Below are 19914 nucleotides of genomic sequence, written 5' to 3'. Positions count from 1 at the left end.
TAAATTTTAAATAATATATATTGTATGGCAATATGAACCCACTCTAAAATGATCATCCTTATGTCCTTTTAGAAGATCTAAAATATTTATATTATTCTTTTGAATGAATAAGGGCATTTTATATTTTATAGTGAGTTTTTTCTCAGAGTCACTTGTCTCTTTACATTCTTCTTTGCTTTACGATTAGATATTGGAGAGCCAATATTCCATCCCAGATAGTAAGACTTTAGATGCTGTATTCCCCCAATACACCATAGCACTTTTAACAATTTTTTAAATGAATTCATCTGCTAATATTATTCTAAGTGTGAAAGTCATATACACAGACAGTAATGTTTCATGTGAGGAATTATATTTGTAGGATTTCATTCAATCAATTAATAATTCTATATTTTCACAGTTTAAAGGATATTTGAATGTGACTGAAAATATATGGAAGATACCTGTATCCCAACACTGACCCAATGCTCTCTATTGATGTCTTATCCCCTAAAAATCTTTCTGAGAGTGGTTTAAGCTATGTTGGAAGATATGCTAGTGATTGTTAACCAATAATACCAGCTGTCTATTTTTCTTTCCAATGACTCTGTGTTTTCATATAAGAAAATGGAGATATTATTTTAATAACATTTTTTAAAAAACATGAAACACTATAGTCTGCTGACCCTTACATTTCATACATAACAAAGATTCTTGAATCTTTTAACTTAAACCAGCATCTAGAAGCTCTCTCACTCCTTTGAGGTTAGCCCCCGTTCCTATCTCCCTCATTCCCTTCTTTTTTAATTGGATATTTTATGTATTTATATTTCAAATGTTATACCCTTTCCTGGTTCCACTCCCTCCCGTCCACCCTCCCCATGCTTCTGTGAGTTTGCTTCCAATCTCGCTTGCCCACTAACACCTCAACACTCTGGCTTTCCCTACACTAGAGAAACCAGATTTCATAGGACCAAGGTCTTTCCTCCTATTGATGCTGGACAATCCCATCCTCTTCTATATATGAAGCTGAAGCCATGGATGACTCAATGTGTACTCTTTGATTGCTATTTAGGCCCTCACTTCCTTCTTCACTGGACAACAGCTTATTATGATTCACTGCTGTCAGTGCTGTGTTTGCAGCAGGACAACAATGGTCACTAAGCCTGGACCTCAGGAAGCTGAATGTTCACAAAAATGCATGAACACATGTAGCCAGAGCTTGGTTCCCACTGAAAAAAAAGCATGCAAATATTTTCTACATATTGTGCAATGAACACTTGCCATGGGATTCATTGCTGTTTTCAAAATACTATTGCCAAGATTACTTGTTGGCCAGCTCCATGAGTGAGTGATTCATCACTTATTTTAGATTGTTTATTTAGTGTTGAACATTGAGTGCCTCAGCCAAAGTTCGTCCAGTCAGATCTTTATACATACTCATATCTGGTTCTTTATTTGTTTTTGTTTTTTTTGGTTTGATATCAAAATATATTCACACAAAATTTAGACTTTACCATGTTTGGTATAGTGCTCAACATCTCTGGTGTGTATCTCTCACTCCTTCTCTTATCCAGATCTCTTTGAATTTATGGAGCAGAGAAGCCATGTATTTTACACATAGTAACCATTTCCTTCTCTCTCCCCGCAGCCTCCAAACCTCCTGTTTCTTACCATTGTTGATAAAAACTTTATATTCACTGATATATGCAGAACCAGAAAATACCTGACTTTTTGAAGTTAACTTGACATCGTCAGGGTCCTTCCATGCAGCATTCATCAAATGCCTGAGTGATATTACACTCAAAGGACAGACCACAGCTGATAAATTTTCAAGCTAAAACTTTATTTTTTCCAAATACTGACATTTGATGATGACTCTTAAAAGCTTTAACACCCTTTGTAGCCCTCCTCACACCAAGGTAAAAAAATAAAAATAAAAGGATTGGGACATTGAGGGTAATGGTGGTGGACCTGTTTGAAAGGTTCATTGGAGCAAATCGCATCTGTGTTGTCTGGAAAGCAGAATTTCAGTTCTCAAGTTGGATCAGGCAACTTGTTCCATTAGCACACATTTCATGAATATACTAGTAGTTCAGTTCTGTAGAGTTGTCATAACAAACAGTAAACACCATCAGTGGCACAACCTAGTAGAACAGCCAGGCTTCTGTCAGTAGCCAGGACAGAAAGAAGTTCTATGCTGTGCTTCTCTCATGGAATTGAAGATCAGCAGAGACTCAAGATGCACAAACATTGTTGCTACTGCTTTATTTGTTTGTCATAGTCTGTATAGCCAGATTTCCCTTGGAAAAATATAAGATGTTTGAAAGTTTTCGTGCTGCTATAAACATATTAATGTACTGAGTAATCCTGTACATCATTTTCTCTTCATGGGGAAAGAGACTATTACAATCATTTACAGCTATTGCAGCTAATGTTGAAATGGGTAATCCAATATGTGATCAGATGAGAAAAAACAAGACAGTGTAGATGCTTTAACCATATTTCCAATATAAAAAGTTTAAAAACACAAACTATTAGCTGTAATGGTACAGCATCCACCTCAAGAGTAGTGACTTATTCTTACTCTAGCATGAAATAAAATAGAGCTAGTTTTAAAAAAGGTGATTAAAAGGTGTTTTTGAATGTGTAAGTTTGACAGCCAACACAGAAAATGACTACATTACAACTTCAAATATTTTTAAAGCAACTTCCTTTTCATTAGTAGTTTCTGTATTCCTACAGGTAGCTCTATAGTAAGAGAGTGAGGCCTTACCTCTCCCAGTTAAATTTCCAGAAAATCAACTCAAGAACTGGAATGTTATATTTATATTTAAATTTGTCCCATCATAATTATTTACGAGAAGTCCTGAGGCCGCAGGACAGATCGACACATCTGCGCACTTCAGACCACATCCCTGGTGCAAGGAGAAAGTGAACAGTGCTTCTAGACACTGGGATATAAGAACAGTCATGGTTCTGGTCTGCAACCAAGACTTCACTGAATTGCCAAACAGTTCCATATACCCAAATCCCATGGGGGAAAGAGCTGCACCTCAGGAGTGTGGATATTCCTGAGAAGTCCAGGAGATTACCCACCTTCCCACAGTACAGACCCAAGAGGTAATCACACAGTGCTAACTGTGCGCATGGACGGCAAGGACATAGAGGAGCAATCAGGGGCAGGATTCTTTTCATCATTATTATTATTATTATTATTATTATTATTATTATTATTATTATTATTATCTTGAGTATTTCTTATTTACAATTCGAGTGTTATTCCCTTTCCCGGTTCCAGGCTAACCTCCTCCTAACTCCTCACCCTCCCCTTCTTTAAGGGTGTTCCCCTCCCCATCCTACCCTAATTGCTACCCTCCCCCCAACAATCACAGTCTCTGGGGGTTCAGTCTTAGCAGGACTCAGGGCTTCCCTTTAAACTTGTGATCCTACTAGGATATTCGTTGCTACCTATGAGGTCAGAGTCCAGGGTCTGTCCATGTATAGTCTTTAGGTAGTGGCTTAGTCCCTGGAAGCTCTGGTTGCTTGGTATTGTTGTTCATAAGGTGTCTCGAGCTCCTTCAAGCTCTTCCAGTTCTTCCTCTGATTCCTTCAACATGAGTTCTGTTCTCAGTTCAGTGGTTTGATGCTGGCATTCACCTCTGTATTTGCTGTATTCTGTCTGTGTCTCTCAGGAGAGATCTACATCCGACTCCTGTCTGCCTCCACTTCTTTTCTTCATCCATCTTGTCTAATTGGGTGGCTGTATATGTATGGGCCACATGTGGGGCAGGCTCTGAATGGGTGTTCCTTTTGTGTCTGTTTTAATCTTTGCTTCCCTATTCCCTGCCAAGGGTATTCTTGTTCCTCTTTTAAAGAAGGAGTGAAGCATTCACATTTTGATCATCTGTCTTGAGTTTCATGTGTTCTGTGCATCTAGGGTAATTCAAGCATTTGGGCTAATAGCCACTTATCAATCAGTGCATACCATGTGTGTTTTTCTGTGATTGGGTTACCATACTCAGGATATTTTCCAGTTCCATCCATTTCCCTATGAATTTCATAAAGGCATTGTTTTTTATACCTGAGTAATATTCCTTTATGTAGAATTACAACATATCATGAGGCAATATTTTATATGCAAGAAAGTTTTCTTTTGGGAGAACATTATTTTGGAAATTTAATTCATCCATTTTCATTAGTTTTATCTGAATAAATATTATTTGGCAATGTGTTTTAAATTTTTAGGTAACTGTGTGTGTGTTTGTGTGTTTGTGTGTGTGTGTGTGTGTGTGTGTGTGTGTGTGGTGTGTGTGTGTGTGTGTGTGTGTTTGATAATTCAACTCTAATATGACCAGATGAATTGCTTGAGTGATAATGATAATTTATTGACACTGAGATTTTTTTTCTATATGCTTTATATATAAACTTGAAAATATGTTCTGTATATTTTTCAAAGCACTGTTTAAATATGTATACTAGATCAAGCCTTCTAATTGCAGTTTTAGCTTTTTCCAACGCTAATTTTTTCTTACTAGGTGTCTAGACAGAAATACATGGAAGCATGAATCATCTCTTAACTTCAAATATAGGTACATCAATGATATATCTTCCTTTTAAACATGATTGCTCATTTTTGCTCCATAAAATATATATATATATATATATATATATATATATAATTTTCTATATGTATATTAGAAATGTGTGCTACATAGTATATATGTATTCGTTGATAACTTCCTTCTCTTAACAAATTTTAAAAACAAATATTTTATGTACATTATTATAAAATCTAAGATCATTGAGTTTCTTCCATAATCATATACCATAATGCATAAGTATAAGAAGCATTTCCTGACTGTGGCTATTAATATAATATTTGATGTACAATTCCTATAAACTTATTTTGATATTATCCATTAAAGTTTCTTCAAGGAGTTGTCCAATTTTTAATACAGGGAAGTCACAAATTATGTCAATAATTTTTTCATTCTATATTCCTTTAAAATGTAAAATACATTTTTATTTAAATAAGTCATAACATAAAGGGAAATAGTATACAGACAGCAAAAGGGACCAAAGTAAATTAATACCAAACTCTAATATTTGTGTCAATATCAGAAATGGAAATGATCATTACTGTATTATTAATTTAATGAGACAAGATGTCATTTTTATTTAATAGTTTTTCCCGAATACTTTATGTATTTACATTTCAAATGTTATCTCCTTTCCTCTCTCTCCCATAACATCTTTGCCTGTCTTCTGTGAGGATGTTCCAATTCCCACCAATCAACTTCATCCTCAATGCCCTGGCATTACACTACATCTGGGATACAAGCCTTCACAGGATTAAGGGCTTTTCCTTCTAATGATGGTAGACAGTGCAATCCTCTGCCACACATGTGGATGGATTCATGGGTCCCTCAATCTGTACTCCCTAGTGCGTGGTTTAATCCCACGAATTTCTGGTGGGGTCTGGTTGGTTGATATTCTTGTTCTTCATGGGGTTTTGCAAACCCCTTTGGCTCATTAAGTATACTCTCTAAGAACTCCATTGAACACCCCTTGTTCAATCAAATGTTATCTACAATCATCCTCACCAGTATCAGTAGGGATCTGTCAGAGTCTCTCAGGAGATATCCTTATCTGACTCCTGTCCACAAGGACTTGTAGGCATCAGCAATAGGGACTGGTTTGTGTGACTGCATATGTGACAGATCCACACATGGGGTAGAATCTGGTTGACCCTTTCTTCAATCTCTGCTTAGCTCTTTATCCTTGTATTTCCTACCATGAATATTTTTTTCTCCCATCTAAGAAGGAATGTAAGATCTTCATTTTGGTCTTCTTTCTGCTTGGGCTTCAAATGACCCGTGAATTCTTTCTTATGTATTCCACTCTTAAGGACTGATACACACTTCCAATAAATGTATACCATTTGCATTCATTTGTGACTGGGTTACCTCACAGAGAATGATAATTTCTAGTCCATCCTAAGAATTTTATGCAAACATTGTTTTTCATGGGTTAGAAGAACACTGGTGTGTAAATGTACCACATTTCATTTATCCATTACTATGTTGAGGGACATCTGGTTTCTTTTCAGCTTCTGGCTATTATAAAAAAGAAAGGTTGCTCTCAACCTGTAGCATCATGTGTCCTTCCTATATGATGGAGCATCTTTTGGGTATCTATCCAAGAATTTGGATTGTGGTATCCTCAGTTAGTTCTATATCCAACTTTGTGAGAAAATTCCAGACTGATTACCAGAGAGGTTATAACAGCTTGCAATCCCACCAACAATGGAGGAGAGTTCCTCTTTCTCCATCTCCTTGCCAGAATCTGTTGTGAATTTCTTATCTTACCAATTCTGAATAGTGTGCTGTGTAACCTCAGAATTTGTTGATTTGCATTTACCTGATGGCTAAGGATGTTTATATTCTACAGTAGAGAATTCTTTGTTTAGTGTTATACACCATTTTTGAAAGGACTATTTGATTCTCTGCAGTCTAACTCTTTCTGTCTTTGTATAGATTGATTTTAGCTCTCTATCAGATGGAAGATTGGTACAGATCTTTTCTTAATTTGCTGATGGTACCTTTTACCAAATGCCACACCCCTATGCCCTACAAAAGCTTTATGAAGTCCCATTCGTCAATTCTCGATCTTGGAACAAAAGCCATTGGTGTTCTGTTCAGTAAATTTCCCCACTTTTTCTTCTATTAGTTTAACATTATATGATTATAATTTAGCTCAGTGGTAGAGCGCTTGCCAGGGAAGTGCAAGGCCCAGGGTTTGGTCCCTTAGCTCTGAAAAAAAAAGAACAAAAAAAATCAAATAACCCAAAAAAAAAAAAAGATTATGTGTTTCTTGTGCACATACTTGATCCACATCGACTTGAGCTTTGTACAGGGTGATAAGAATTGATTGATTTCCATTCTTGTACATGCTAACCTCCAGTCGAATGAGAACCGTTTGTTGAAAATGTTATCTTTCCATTGGATGGTTTCGGTTCATTCTCAAGTATCAAGTGGCCATAAGTATGTGCCTTCATTTCTGGGCCTTCAATTATATTCCATTGATCTACCTGAATGTCTCTGTACTGTTCCCGTTCAATAATTATTATTATTGTTCTGTAATACGGCTTGAGGTCATTAACAGTGATTCCTCTAGAAGTTCTTATATTGTTGAGTATATTTTCCCTATCATGGAGTTTTTGTTATGCCAAATAAATTTTCAAATTGCTCTTTCTAACTCTGTGAAGAATTGAGTTGGAATTTTGTTGGTGATTGCCTTGAATCTGTTGACTGCTTTTGGCAAGATGGCCATTTTTACAATATTAACCCTGCACACGCATGAGCAAGAGAAATTATTCCATCTTCTGAGATCTTCTTCAATATTTTTCTTCAGGGACTTGAAATTCCTGTCATACAGAACTTTCACTTGCTTGTTTAGGGTCATCCTGAGGTATTTTTTTTATTATTTTTGACTATTGTGAAGGCTGTCATTTCCTTAATTTCTCCTCAAACTGTTTATCCTTGAAGTAGAATGCTACTGATTTGTTTGAGTTAAGTATATATCCAGCCAGTTTACTGAAGTTGTTTTTCAGCTGAAGGAGTTCTCATGTGGAAATTTTGATATCACTAAAATATAAAATCACATCATATAAAAATCATGATATTTTCACTTCTTGCTTTCTAAATTTTTCTCTTTTGCCTCATGTTTTTTTTCTAATTTCTGTGGATAAGACTTCCAGTACTATATTGAAGGAGTAAGTAGAGATTAGGCAACCTTTTGTAGTCCGTGATTTTTGTGGTATTGCTTCAAGTTTCTCTCCAGTAAGTTTGATGTTGGCTACATTTTTATTGTCACATTTACTATGTTTATGTATGGGCGTTGAATTCCTGATATTTTTCAAGACTTCTAACATGAAGAAATATAGATTTTTTTTAATTTTTTATCAGCATCTAATAAGATGATCATTTCCCCCCACTGGGAGTTTGTTTACATAATTGATTCTTCTATATGCTGACCTCCAGTTCAAGCATAATTTCTTGAAAATTCTGTCTTTTTTCCATTTCATGGTGTTAGCACCTTTGTGAAAGACAAAGTGACCATAGGTGTGTGCATTCATTTCAGGATTTTCCGGCTAGTGTATCTGGTGAAATTTTCAATTACCATGGATGGAGAAACCAAGAAATTCCATGACAAAGCCAAATGAACACAAAATCTTTCCACAAATCCAACCCTAAATGATAGCAGATGGAAACTTCCAACACAAGGAGGGAAACTACACCATAGCAAAAATTAGGGAATTAATCTTTCAATAAACCCAAAAGATGATAGCCACACAAATGTAATTCCATTTCTAACAACAATAATAACAGGGAGAAACAGTCCATTTCATTTAATATCTCTTACCATCAGTGGACACAATTCCCCAAATAAAAAGACATAAACAAAGAGACTGAATACGTAAAGAAGACCCAAGATTTTGCTGCATACAAGAACTGCACCTTAGAGACAAAGACAGAGTATCTCAGGGTAAAAGGGTGGAGAAAAATTCTAAGCAAATGTTCCCAAGAAACAAGCTGGAGTAGCCTTTCTAATATTGAATAAGTTTGATTTTCAACAAAAAGTTATCAAAAATGATAAGGAAGGTAACAATACTTGTCAAAAAAATAATACTAACATGAATTTTCAATTCTGAATCACTATGTTTCAAATGCAAGGACACCTAAATTCATAAATGAAACATAACTATAGCTCAAAGCAAATATTGCACCACACAATAAATTGTTGGGGACTTCAATTCTTCACTCTTATCAACGGACAATTTATGGAAACTGAAACTAAACAGATACGGTTAAAATAACAGAAGTTATTTTAATAACTTAAAAAATCCAAATGGATTTAGTAGATATTTAGCTAACATTTCATCCTAAAACAAAAGAATATACCTTTTCCTCTGCACCTCATTGTTACTTCTCCATATTTGACCATATACTCATTCAAATAACAGCTCTCAATAGATACCAGAATATCGATGTAATCCTATGCATCCTATCAGATCACCATGGACTAGGGCTGCTCTTCCATATATTATTATTTTTGTATTTGTTTAAATTATCAAGGATTTATTTGTGTGGTATTTTTGAAACATCATTTTTCTTGATAGTTTGTCACTAAGCAATAAATACTGGGTTAAACCTAGTGGTAGTCCTTCCACTTTTCCCTCCACAGCAGGAAGAGTGAGTACACCATTCCAGTCTTGGTTTATATACTACATTTTGAGTTAACTCTTTGTGCATACATTGCATTTAAAGTTTTCCTTTTTGCTTGGATATATATTTGTATTATCTAACCTTACAAATTGTAGTTTTATACTGAAATTTTTAATTTCATAATTTCTGGCTATAACTTTTGATCTCAATTTTTTATATTTTTTCTCCATTTTAAATGCATTTTTCTTTGTGAATAGTTTTCCCTCTTTATGTATGTTCATGTCTTTATGGGATTTTATTATTGTTTATTTATGGAAAAATGCAATTTATTCACAGCAGCAGCAAATTAAGGAGAATAGTAGAGTTAATTACCTATTTCTATAGGATGGATTACTTATTAAAAATAAGGATCTCTGAAACAAAGATCAGTGATGAATTTCACACTACTCTTCCCCAATGATCCCAGTATTCAATATTGCCAGGTAGAGTGCTGTGCTCATTTGGTGGTGGGAAATAATTTATGGAAGAATAAAACAACATACCACAGAAAATTTAAAGAATCCCTTTCCCGCTACACACAGATACATAATGGGATTATAGGGTGGTCAAAACAATTAATTGAAGAGGAAGCAAAGAATTATGTGCTACAAGAAAATGATGGCAAGGAAGAATGGTCAAGCATATAATTGCGAACATTTGTTCCCAAAATTGTGGGTTGTTCCCCAGGACAATAATAGCTGGACTGAACCCACCTTTTATCTATACAAAGTGCGGGACCATGGCCTTAATGGGAATAATGAAGACAGAAAACAAAAACAACCACAAAAGGGTAAGTTAATAGAAGCAAACCATTTCCGCAAACTACCACAAACAACTTTATGTTCTAACCAGAAAAGGCACCAAAACTAAAGTCACATTTGAGCACCCTATGTGAAGACAAAAGTGAGTGGGCCATGGTCTTTCTCCCTTTCATGTTTTTCAAGGACTTTACAGGAACAGGAATCTCAGAAAGCTTTTCCATGATTTATTAAAGGTATTAATAGCCCTCATGTATTAAAGTACCATTTGAATGTATTGATAGCTCCTGACAAGGTTTTTTCAAGTTCACAAACTTCTTGGACTAAGGTTCCAAAATGTAGCTAGGCTGAACCCTGAGCTGTAAATCTAGGACAAGGCAATTAAAACAGATATTTTCAAGGCCCAAGCACTATAGCACTGTACTATTGAGTATAGTGATCCAAATTAATTCAAATAGCTCAAGAGAGAAGGAAGATACATCTAAAAAAGGGTTAAAAAAGTGTAGAAGAATCAACTCCTTACTTGTGTATGCCAGCATTCATGGTTAAGCAGTAAGTCCTAAGAGGCAGTGTCCAAGTAGCAAGGGGAGGAAAGAACTAAGGACAAGACAGGGAGATAAAATAGCATGGCGGCTGTATGTAAGAGAAAAACTTAGACATGAAAATGTCCTGTAATTTTAAAAGGAGATTTTTTTTCATTATTTTCTCATTCCAATCAAAACAGACATCCATGAATAATTCTCCTCTAAGGCTTCCATAAAACAGGTTAAACAAAAACCAACATAAACATTAAAAGTATGAAAATGAAACAAAAGAAAAAAAAAACTTGTGTATGTTTCAGAGCAGGAGCACTGGAAAATGAGCTAAATCTGGTCAAGGTGAAACCTAGAGTGTCAAGCAGGACCTAGAATTAAGAGCTGCAAGAGATAGGCAGGGGAGGAGTGACAGGAACATGACCAGGCCTGACAGATAAGTCTGGGCCCTTTACAGGGGCACAGAATGAGGTAAGAAAATATATCAAATAAAGCAGCAACTTTCATTTCTGCTCACCTCAAGTATCCCATCCTTGAAAACCCCCATTTAGGGAATAATAGAGAAGAGTTAGGGTATGAATGTCACTCTCTTCCCATTAACTTTTAACCCTGTCTCCGAAGTCAGGAAATAAGAACATTTCAAATTTCCAAGAAGAAAAATGCAGAAAAATTTTCTGAAAGCATATATTATTTATAGTTGTAAAATATTGTTGATATGTTTAATAGTACTGGATATTATAGTTAACATCATCTGGATTCGGAATTTTTGCATGTATGTCATAAAACACTAAAATACTAAAGATATAAACTAGAAGAGCTAGAATTTATTACATATTTTTACTCTCCTAGGGTTTGTAAATTTACAAAATCTGAGCAAATGATTTCTTTCTGTGAAATTCACATTCATGAGCTATTAAATTCTAATCAAACAGCCATGTCAGCCCCCATAAACTTGGATTAAATTGTAATTTCAATCCAAAATGTTTGTAGTAAGTAAATGGGCAAATAATTTGTCTTAATATACTAAATAAGCATGTAGTATAATCATAGGTTTGCTCTTCATTAAATAAGAACTCCCAGATATAACTTGAAAAAATACAGGTTTTAAAGTAAGTTTTTGGTTATATAACAGCTAATAATGGTCTGAGTAATGGCTTAAATCACCAAACCATGAAAAGTAAGTAGGAATGTCTAGTGAGTTATAGGTTCTTTCAAGCATCTTCAATAAATGGATCTAAAATAAATTCCTTTAAAATTCTCCTAAACCCACTTATCATGAAATATTCCACATCATAGTAAATAACACCAACATATTTTCATTTGCTCAAAAGACATTGGCTTTCATTTCTTCCTACCCACCCCATCCTCATTCTACTACCAAACACATCAATTTCCAACGTAGCTGTCTGATATGACTCTTCTTCATTGACATTGACACTACTTCCAGATAGACTTCAAAAACATCCTTCAAATCATTCTCTGTATCATTTCATAATACATAAGTAACCAGAGTCCCTTACTATATACATTGTGAGCTAAACAAACTTATTTAAAACTATTCAATGATTTCTACATTTTCAGTAAATAAAAATTATATCTCTAATATTGTTTCTATATTCCCATATGTGACATTGCCTAAGCGTCAGCTTTATTTGTACTGCTCTTCTATCTCTTAATCAATACAAATTACTCTCATATTTAGTTTTTGGATTTGTCAAGGTCTTCTTCCTTTTATCAACCTTATATTTACTGTGATTTCGCCCAAAATATAGCTCAATTATGTTTCATCTAAATTAACTTAAATATCACTTCCTTAGGAAAATCTCCATGACCTTATTTCTAGAATAGATTCTTCAATTACTTGCATACTATCAACTATAACACACTGGTTACACATTCATTTCTTTCTTTTTCCTTGTACTATAATGCAATTTTTATAAAAGAATGTTCATAATACTTTTTATTCATTCCCAATCTATACCACTATTATGGACTTGGTACATTAATGGAGATTTATTATTTATTGCACAATTCAGTAAGTTGTAAAAAATAAACTTTATACTTTTCTTCGTTTTAATGAATATGTATTCCATGCATTGGTTAAAGATCATGAAGTAATTATAAGAGTTCATAAATATATTACAATTCAGTGAACTAGATAACATTGCTTAAACATTTTTATTTGTCAGCGATAGTCTATTTCATATTCAACATCAATGCTTTGTTGACTGAGCAATTATCTCAGCTAGGAATACATTTGACATGAAAGAATGGAATACCTAATTTAATTCACAGCACCCATGTAAAAATGCCAGGTGCCATTGATTTGTGGTCCCATCTCTGAAGATACAAAGAGACGATAATTCCTAGGGGCTTATTGGTCAGGGAGTCAAATTTCATTTGTGATCTGTTTCAGTGAAAGATTAAACACCAAGAGGACCCAAAGCTGTGTTTCCAGAACTGAACCTGTACCTCATCTCTCTGTGCCCAGATCCCACCAGGAAATGGCTGGACTTTCAGGAGTGCTGACACACTCAAGATCACAGGAGAGACTACCACTTTTCAGAGGGATCTGCCTGGAGCCCTCAGAACCCAGGAACAGAGGGGCAAAATATCCTGTTACAGGATACTTTTGGTTTCTATCTATTCTTTGTAGCTGAACCTGATCCACAGCTCTTGGTAAACAAGATCCTTCAGGAGAGAGCTAGTCTCCCTGGAGTGCTGACACACAGGCTTACAGGAGGATCAATGCATTGTCAGAGACAGTAAAACCAGCTAACCCAAGAGATAAAGAGATGGCAAGAGGGAAGTATAATAGCCTAAGCAACATAAAACAAGGCTACATGACATCATCAGAACCCAGTTCTCACACCAACTCAAGGCTAGGATACCCTCAAAAAGACAGAAAATAAAAAGAAATATTTGTACTTCAAATCACTTAACATGATGATGTTAAAGGATTTTCAGAAGGACATAAATCAAAGAAATACAGGACAACAGATGTAAAGAGATAGAAGCCGTTATAGAGGAAACACAAAAAACCCTTAAAGAATTACGGGAGACCATAGCAAAATTGGTGGAGGAATTGCACAAACCATCAGGTAGTAAACATTTAAACAGAAACAACAACAACAACAACAACAACAACAACAAAAACACAAAAAGAGAGACACTCTGGATATGGACAACCTGGGAAAGAGATTAGGAGTCAAGAATGCAAGCATCAAACAACAGAATATAAAAGATAAAAAAGATTCTCAGGGGAAGAAGATACCATAGAAAACATTGACCCAACTGTCAAAAAGTGCAAACACAAAAGCTTCTAACCCAAATCATCCCAGAAATCCCAGACAAAATGATAAAACCTAAGGATTATAGGTATAGAAAAGAATGAAGACTCCACTTTGAAGGGCCAGTAAATATCTTCAACAAAATTATACTAGCAATGTTCCCTAACCTAAAGAAAGAGACAACCTTAACCATATGAAAAGAATAAAGTACTCCAAAAAAATTATCCCAGAAAAGAAATTTCTCCCATCACATAATAGTCAAAATATAAAGTGCACATATCAAAGAAAAAATATTAAAAGCAGTAAGGGAAAAAGGTAGAGGAACATAAAAAGGCAGACCTATCAGAATTCCACCAGACTTCATAAAAGACACTGTGAAAGTTAGCAGATTTTGGGCATATATCACACAGATCCTAAAAGAACAAAAATGTCAGCCCTGCTAGTATAAAATCTCTCAACCTCACAGATGGAGATACCAAGATATGCCACGACAATTGCAAATTTACAAAATATATTTCCACACACCCAGTCCTTCAAAAGATAATAGATCTAAAATTCCAGCACAAGGAGGGAAATTACACCCCACACAAAGTAAGAAAATAATCTACTTTGAAAGAACAGAAAAGAAGTTAAAGAAGATAGCCAAAGAACATAATTTGACATCTAACAAAAAAAAATAAATAGAAAAGAGCAACAAGTGAACGCAAATATCACTAAACAACAAAGGACTCAATTCTACATAAAATGACACACACTAATTGAATATATATATATATATATATGTATGACCGAGCATTTTGCTGCATAAATTAAACACAATTCAATGACAAAGACAAATACTTCCTGAGAGTGAAAGGCGGGAAAACAATTTCCCATCAAATGTTCCAAGAAAGAACCTGGTGTAACCATTAAAATATTAAATGAAAGAGACTTTCAAGCAAAAGTCATGAAAAAAAGGTAAGGAAGGACATTTCATACTCATCAAACAAAAAATATACCAAGAAAAACTCAATACTGAATAACTATGCTCAAATTGAAGAGCATACACATTCATCAAAGAAACTTTACTAAAGCTCAAAACATACATAATACCATATACAATAATCGTTGGAGACTTCAATACCCCACTCTCATAAATGGACAGATCATGGAAAGAGAAACTAAGCAAAGACACAAAGAAACTAACAAGGTGTGAACCAAATATATTTAAAATATATCAATACAACCTTTCATCCTAAAACAAATAATACACGTACTTGCCATGGGCCAGCCCTAAGATTGATCTTCTTTCTCCCTTTGGTTCTTGAAGCAGCAGAGGAGGAAGAGTGTTGGCGGAGTGTAAGATTTTGTCTTACGAGATACGTGGTAAGATTTTGTCTTACAAGATATTTTGGGTTGCTGTATAATAATAAGTTTACTTATCTAAGTCTAAGTTACTATGTTACTGTAACTGATTTACTTATCTATGTCTAAGTCACTATGCTTTGATAGTGTAACTGGTCTTCCTTCTGAGACCAGAAACTGCAGTCTCTGGCACTTACCACCTCATTCTAAAACAGCAAGAGATAAAGTACAGGATTACTTGCTGGAGCCTTTTCCCTTTTGTCCTTATGCTTCTTGCTTGTCAGGCTAGGGAGAAGCTTGGAGCAATAAACTTCTATTAAACCATGAGAAGTGCATAGCAATTACAGAAGTAAGAACTTTTACATAGTCAAATATGCATAAACATAATTTCACAACCGGACTTAATAAATGTGCATATATACATTTCCATGCAAATTCAGCTGGGCGCAACTTACACGCATTCTCACAATTACACTCTTACACACACACACATGCATACATTTTTGTAATTTCATACTTACACAGACATCCTTAAATACATATGCATATGGAGCAAAACACCAAGCACCAGTGCAGAAAGATGAGCTCAAATCTTTATTACACAGAGAAAGAAATCACTTCTACCCTTTTAATGCTAAGTGAATTAAACCCATTTTTGTAAGAGAAAAGGCTTGTTCCTTTTGATAAGAGTAAGCCTGCGTTGCTATTAAGAAATGGCCTGTTCTGTCCCATGGTAAGGAGAAACCTGCCTGCACCTTCGGTTCTTTTCAGCTTCTTCTCTTTTCCTCTTCTCCTCAAAATTCTGCAGATTGCTCTCTTATGTTACCTATAGTCTCTACATTATTCCTCTCTACATTTCTTCTCAGCCCAGATGTTTTTGGCTCAGTTCTACTAAGCTCAGTTCTCCTTAGCACAAAGCTGACTTTTCAGCTCTGCCCCTCTATAGCTCAGTCCATCCGTCTCTGTCCCTCCAGTTCAGTCCTTCTATCTCAGTCCTTCGGAGTTTTCTTTCTTTCTCCTCAGCACCTAAATATCTTTCAGAATACATGATCCCGTGTTACAATGATCATCACAAGTTCATATGAAAGATCAAAGCATAAATTGAAATATAATTTACAACCAAGAATTTTACATGAATATCCATCAGGAATAATTATCTGGCTAAACATTCATCACCAGTGTCAGCTGTACAAGTTCACTGAAATGCTAAAACCATAGTTGATAGAGAAGTTATTTACAGATAAACCCAGTCAATATCTTATCCTCTGTCCTTGCATCTGTAACAAATCATTTCTTCTCTTTTTATGACTCCTGATAACTGTTTTGCAACCTCTTGGGATGTGTTCTGAATAGGAGAAAGTCTGTTTACTATCTCAGAGCAATTAACTGGTGACACCTGGGAGACTGGCAGAGTTGTTACTACAATTTTGACTATTGGAGAGAGACTTATAGGGGTTGGGGATTTAGCTCAGCGGTAGAGTGCTTGCCTAGTGAGCGAAAGGCCCTTGGTTCGGTCCCCAACTCTGAAAAAAGAGAAAAAAGTAAAAGAAAGAGACATAGCAGTCCCACTATAAAAGAGCTTAATAACCATTGATATAATTTTAGGAATTATTGTAGGATCATTATTAAGACTAAAGAATTCATCTACTTGTCTGTATAGCATCACTAAGGGATATTACAACTTCGTAGACCTGCAGAAATCTGCTCCAAATTCATGTGCTATTACTCAATGATTGTTATATAGGTCTAATAATAACAACAGGAATAGCATTTTAATAGCAGGAAAATTTCTCAAAATGAATCCCTTACAGCCCTGCTTAATAAGGGTGAACCAGTTGTGGATTATAAAATATTCTGAGGCTGTCCATCTCAGGATGATCACCTGCTAGTTATTAGCTTGTCCCGTTATGGCTCCTGACACTTTCTTCTCAGTCCTACATGGTACCTTCTCCAAAACTGACTATATGATCCATCACAAAACAGGCCTCAGCATATACAAGAAGATTGAATTAATCCCATGCATCCTATGAGATCACTACAGACTAAGAATGGTCTTCAATAACAACAAGAACAACCAAAGACCCAGATATACATGGTAGCTGAAGAATGATTTTCTCAATGAGAACTTGTTCAAGGAAGAAATAAAGAAAAAAATTAAAGACTTTTTAGAATTTAATGAAAAGGAAGACATAACTTGGGAACACAAAAAAGCAATGCTAAGAAGAAAACTCATAGCTCTGAGAGCCTCCACAGAGAAATAGGAGCTATGATACTATAGCAGTTTGACAGAACACCTGAAATCTCAGAACCAATAAAAATCCAAATATACCAAGAGGACTAGACAACAGGAAAGAATCAAACTCAGGACTGAAATCAACCAAGTAGAAACAAAAGGAATTATCTAAAGAATCAACAAAACCAGGGGCTGGTTTTGAAAAATCCAGAAGATAGGTAAATCCTTAATATTCAAATTAAAAATAACAAAATCAGAAGTGAAATAGATATATAACCATAGAAAATGAGGTAACTCAAAAAATTATCAGATCTTACTATGAAATCCTATACTTAACAAAACGGGAAAGTAAGGATTAAATGGATAATATTCTATTCAGATACAAGGTACCAAAGTTTACTCAGGATCAGATAAACCATCTAAATACTCCCATAACTCGTGAAGCAGTAGAAGCAGTCATTAATTGTCTCCCAACCAAAGATCCCAGGACCAGAAAGGTTTAGTACAGAATTCTCTCAGACGTTCATAGAATACCTAATACCAATATACTCCAAACTATTCCACAAACTAAAATAGAAGCAACACTACACAATTCCTTCTCTGATGCCACAGTTACACTTATAACTAAAGCAAACAAAAACCCAGCAAAGAAAGATAATTTCAGATCAATTTAATCATGAATATCCCTGCAAAAATTCTCAGTAAATTTTTTGCAAGCCAAATCCAAGAACACATCAAAACAATGATCCATCATGATCAAGTAGGCTTCATGCCAGAGATACAGTGATGGTTTAACATACAGAACCTAATCACCAATCAGCCTATTCCACTACAAAAACAAACTCAATGAAAAAAAAAAAAAAACAAAACAAGAAATCATCTCATTAGTTGCTGAGAAAGCATGTTATAGAACCTAACCCTTCAAGGTAAAACTCTTGAAAATGTCAGAAATCCAAGGACCATACTGAAGCACAGTAAAAGCCATATACAGCAAACCAGTAGCTAACATCAAACTAAATGGAGAGAAACTTAATGCCGTTCCACTAAAATCAGGTACTAGACAAGGACACCCACTCTCCCTACCTTTTCAATATAGTATTCGAAGTCCTAGCCAGAGTAATTAGACAACAAATGGAGGTAAAGAGACACATATTGCAAATGAAGTATTCAAAATGTCACTATATGCAGATGATGTAGTAGTATATTTAAGTGACCCCACAAATTCCACAAGTGAATTTCTAAGCCTCATAAACAACTTTGGCAAAGGGGCAGAGTATAAAATTGATTCAAACAAATAAGTAGCCTTCCTCTACTCAAAAGAGAAACAGGCTGAGAAAGAAATTACAGGAATGGCACACTTGACAATAGTCAAAAAGCATGTAAAATACCTCAGTGTGACTCTAACCAAGCAAGTGAAAGATATATATGACAAGAACACATGGCTCTGAAGAAATAAATTGAAGATCTCATAAGTTAGAAAGATCACCCATGTTCGTATATTGACAGGATTAATATTGTAATAATGGACATTTTACCAAAAGCAACCTACAGATTCAATTCAATCCCCATCAATATTCTGACTCAATTCTTTACACACATAGAAATGGCAGTTTGCAAATTTATGTGTAATAAAATAGATCCCAGGATAAAGAAAACTATTCTGAAAAATAAAAGCATTTTGGGGAAATCACCATCCCTGAGCTCAAGTTGTATTACAGAGCAATGGTGATGAAAAACTGTTTTGTATTTATATTGATACAGGCAGGTAGATCAATGGAATAGAATTGAAGATGGAGAAATGAACCCACACAGCTATGGCCACTTGAAAATTGACAAAGGATCTAAAACCATCCAGTGGAAAAAAAGATAGCGTTTTTTTTTAATTGTGCTGTTTCAACTGAAGGGCAGTATGTAGAAGAATCCAAATCAGTCCATTCTTATCTCCTTGTACAAAGGTCAAGTTAAAGTGGATTAAAGGCCTCCACATAAAACCAGATACACTGAAACTAATTGATCAAAAAGCAGGGAAAATCTTTGAACACATTTGTACTGGGGAAATTTTCCTAAATAGAACACCAATGGATTTTGCTCTAAGATCAAAAATTAAAAAATGGAACTTCATAAAATTTCAAAGTTTCTGTAAGGCAAATGACACTGCCATTAGTTCCATACAACAACCAACATATTTGGAAACATTTTTACCAATCCTACATCCAATAGAGAGCTAATATCCAATATTTACAAAAAACTAATGAAGATTTACTCCAGAGAATAAAACAACCCTATTTATTAGCAGGCTACAGTTCTAAACAAAAAAATTCTCAACTGACGAATATTGAATGGGTGAGAAGAACCTAAAAAATGTTCAACAACCTTAGTCTTTGGGGAAACGCAAATCAAAACAATCCTGAGATCCTACCTCATACTAGTCAGAATGGCTAAGATAAAAAAGTCATGTGACAACAGACTCTGGCAAGGATTTGGAGAGTAAGGAACACTCTGTCACTG

Source organism: Rattus norvegicus, chromosome Y (genome assembly GCF_036323735.1).
Source record: "Rattus norvegicus strain BN/NHsdMcwi chromosome Y, GRCr8, whole genome shotgun sequence".
Lineage (NCBI taxonomy): Eukaryota > Metazoa > Chordata > Mammalia > Rodentia > Muridae > Rattus > Rattus norvegicus.
Note: the sequence above shows the minus strand (reverse complement) of the source record.